The sequence below is a fragment of the Pieris rapae genome, chromosome 13 (genome assembly GCF_905147795.1).
Source record: "Pieris rapae chromosome 13, ilPieRapa1.1, whole genome shotgun sequence".
Taxonomy (NCBI): Eukaryota; Metazoa; Arthropoda; class Insecta; order Lepidoptera; family Pieridae; genus Pieris; species Pieris rapae.
The window spans coordinates 10058164-10062341 of NC_059521.1; the positions used below are offsets into that span (position 1 = coordinate 10058164).

At 30.4% G+C, this 4178-nt stretch overlaps 1 long non-coding RNA gene across 1 annotated transcript; it reads left to right on the forward strand.

The window, feature by feature from the left end:
• The first annotated feature begins 329 nt into the window (after positions 1-329).
• On the forward strand, positions 330-803 carry LOC123689646. Its single transcript, XR_006750571.1, has 2 exons — positions 330-662; positions 750-803. It is a non-coding gene; the product is annotated as an uncharacterized LOC123689646 (long non-coding RNA).
• The last annotated feature ends 3375 nt before the right edge of the window (positions 804-4178 follow it).

Consider the following 4178-nt stretch of genomic DNA (forward strand, 5'->3'; position numbering starts at 1 on the left):
ACTGTTAAACTGACTATTTATAAATTTATTAACAGGTTTCTCGTAATTTTTATTAAGTGTGCCGGCGTACTTACACTCATTACTTAATGAATCTCTAACTTAGCGTGGGCCGTATAAACGTATTTTTTTTTATTAAATGGCAATCGATTGTTTAAAAAAACAATATCCATCGTAAAGTTTGTGGCAAAAAATAATTTTAAATTAAAAAAAAACATCTCTAATCGTAATTTTAAAGCGTGACATATACACATATAATTCGCGATACCGTGGCGAAATTGAAATTAAATATGTCAGTACAAATATGCAATAATAATCACATTATATACGCATTATGCATAACTTAAAGTATAAGATTAATGTCATGTAAAACATCATAAAATGCGGTCATGTTTAAGAATAACTGTAATTATTACATTAGTAATAATGTCCGTGGCCGGTTCTTTGGGAATTATTCCCAACAATCCAGCGAATTATTTAAAGTATTTTAATTTGAAAAACTTTAATATTTTATTTCCCAGATATAATACTCGATGTGTGCTACACGAAAAAGACCATTTCAATATAATCAGCAGTGACGGTGCTGTCTTAGTGGCAATTAAAGCGTAATGTGGAAACTGAAATAATAAAACAATCAATGTTAGATATACCTAATTCTGTTTAATGTAAGTAAATAAATAATGATATGTGTGTATATCATATGATATTGACCGTTAAATATAACTAATCAATTGTTTCTGTCCTATCATTAGGTTTGAAATCCAATGGATCTGTTTAAAAATAAAATCGAAAGTTAATGAGAACTATTAAGTGTTTTAGTTGAATAATTAATAATTTTACGGAAAAAATATTCATGATTATAAACAAGAAATAGTACATAAGTTTACAAATCTCTCGAGCCAAACGCAAAAATGATCACTTTGTCAGTGACATAATTTTGCCATTGGCCAAAATATCAATTGAGCTTATAATTATTTGGTGGCGTAATTAATAGGTCAACAATCAATCATAATAAATTGTAAATACCAATGGGGTACCAGGGAGAGGTCGATCACATGAGGGTGGTGGATGAGGCGACGGTGTGGCGCGACTTTGCGGCGCGACGAGTGGCGAGACAAACACCTCTCAAAGCCACCGGTCTCATGAAGAGGAAATAATGATCTACACTTAATTTACTTAAATTTTAAAGCTTGTAGTACAGTATCGTGTCAGAGTTGCGGGATTTGTTGCGTATCCAACAGATATAACATTCGATATCTGAAAATTTGACATCTGTCAAATTTATTGATAGAAATGCTAAAATTATGTGACCCATTTATTTGAACGCTACAGAACTCTTTTCGTCTGTCTTTTTTATGATATCACTGATATATTGCCTAATTAAATCTGTTTGTGTACTACCTCTAAGTAATCCTCCATAAATAACGATTATTAAAGATGTATAGGTATCGACAGAGAACTAGTTATACAGAATACTTTGAAAGTATCCAAAATTATTCAAAACATTCAGAAGTTCTAGATCACTGCCTTGCCTTTATAGCGTGGAAGAGCATTTAGACCATACATTTTGACAACAATAACTATTTGTTATTATAATGACATCATGATAAATAATTAATATGACATTTCATTTCTTTTTTTATATGGTTAATTGTGCGGTGTCTTACTTTGAAAATAAACGGCTTTTTATTTAATGTTTATTTAAGCCGAATTCAATCACGGATCATTCTAAAGCAGTGTTTCCCAATGGGCCCACGCTCCTAAGGGAGGCAATTGATAAGTTGGGGCTAATCGAAAATATTATATTAAAATTATTTGTAATTTGAATTTCAATTATTATATATGTTCTTAAAATGTATTTACTGTGTTTCCTTAATAACATCCTAGTAATTTCTTTTGTTTAAGTTTCTTAAGTGAAAAAGTGGACGTAAGAATTCTAAAGGCTCAGGTGGGGAAAGCCTCAAAAAGGTTCGTAAAAACTTTTCTAAAGTATTACTTGTAAATAAAAAATATGTTCATAATGCTTTATTTGTCTTAATATTGTTATTGACTAACATTGTTTTGCTCTCAACAACGTCATCATATTATATAGGAGTTCGAATAGATATCATAAGAGATCTAGAAAAATGAGATAATATCAATCTAGAATACCAATTGTGAGTATGACTCATGATACGTTTTATAAGATGAATCAGACTGAGACGTCTAGGAACGTGCCCACATTCACAAAATTACATTTCCTTCCGAATCATGTCTCAGATAAAAAAATAATTCCTTACATCTAGAATTGAGAATATTCACTTAAATATTGTTTAAACTAAAACAAATAATTTTTGTTTGCACTAAGTAATTTGTATAATTAGATGTATTATACACATTGTAAGCTAAGTTTGTAATCCATGTCAATTTTACATAATTATATTACTTGTATGAACAAGATGTTTTTGATAACATGAGTAAAAAATAATTATTTGCTGATTCATTAAGAATGGTTCGGTGATCGTCATACATATTACGCAAAGGCCAATTTTTGGGCTAGGTCCTGAGGAAATAATAATACTTAATATATACTTATAAATATAATACTTGCTTATTTAAATCTTTGTCAATTTATAAACACTGCATTCACGAAAGATTCCTGAGGAAAGTTTAAGTATGTGATTCAGTATGGTCATGAATACATGAATACTAAATATAGTAGAAATAAAAAAAACGCACGTGGGCAAAGCTGCGGGCGCTTGCCTCATGTAAGCTTCCCAAGTTACAAGAGTTCTTCTTAAAATAAACCATGATCTTACTCTTGAGAAACTTCATACCTCCTAGAAAGAAAAGCGACTCAGGGTATGGACACCCTGGGCAACGAAAAATGTGGGACCATTAATAATTTTTATTGTGACGACACTATTGGCTCAGACGTCATATTATCCTTAATGTAAGGGCACGAGACACACGTCAGTCGGTATAGCTATCACCCACGATGTTTCATTATGTTTGTATATTTTATAATTAAAAGTTCTAATTAAATATTTATTTACATATCTCATGAGTTGAGTTATTTTAACTTGACACATTTAGTAACAAAATAAAAAGGCCTATATCGACAGGTAAATTTAATCTAAAATTACATCTTGCCAAATTAAACATATCACAGATCCCAATGCATTTCAAGCTGTCAGGTCATTCGTATTCAGAAGATAAATTATCTGTCTCGACTATTTGTATGGAGACAGGGGAAATGTCTCTTTAACGGGCTATTAAGCACGACTACCACAGTTCTAAAGGAACCTAATATTAAGTTACTATTACCTTAAATTTATAAGCATTCAAATTCAATATTGCTTGTACATAACATTCATAGAAATGTCAAAAAGTGTTTCGAAAGTTCTGATTGAAATTTGATAAAAAAACCCATGTATGAATGTTCAGCTATTTAAATCGACCGTTTTAATTTCTATCGCCGATTATCAGCTGTACATGCTGGTGTTTTATTTCACAAATACAAGCTGTGATTAAAGAAAAACTCGATAAGAACGCCGAAACACCAATCGCTGCTTTAATAACAAAGACCACAAAAATTTGTATCTTTTTAAAGATTTATTTATTAAAGTAGACCACATCATATATAATGTATTATTTATTATATACGATCTATCTTTTACAATTATTATATTTTAATTATATTAATGTCAATTACGGTGTACATCAATTTTTAAAAATAACTAAGATATAAAAAGTACACTTCGTTTTTACTAGTGATTATTTGCTTGAAATGCAGATTAGGTACCCAGATATGCACCTAACAACACTTGTTTTAAATGTATCAACCCACAACCGAATAACAGGAAGTAGTTTATATTCTGTTGTATTTTCCAAGAATGCGAATCAGACATGCATAAACTGTTTTTTTTTTCTGAAAAATTCTGCTGGGTTTGAACCTTACGAATTAAAAAATTGGATTGAAATTTTAGGTTAGATAGGTTATTTTTTATAAACAAAGTTACTTGCTTAAAGGAACTTGCAAAGAACAAAGTTACTACTTTATTTGCAACGTGGGTATAACAAGTGCAGAGTTTTATATACCTAACACACTCTAGTTGAGGTCCATAATGGATTTTCACTGTGTTCTGTGCTAAGATTGAAATCAATGGACTTGAAACGAGGGTTCAATTGCTATGTTGAAC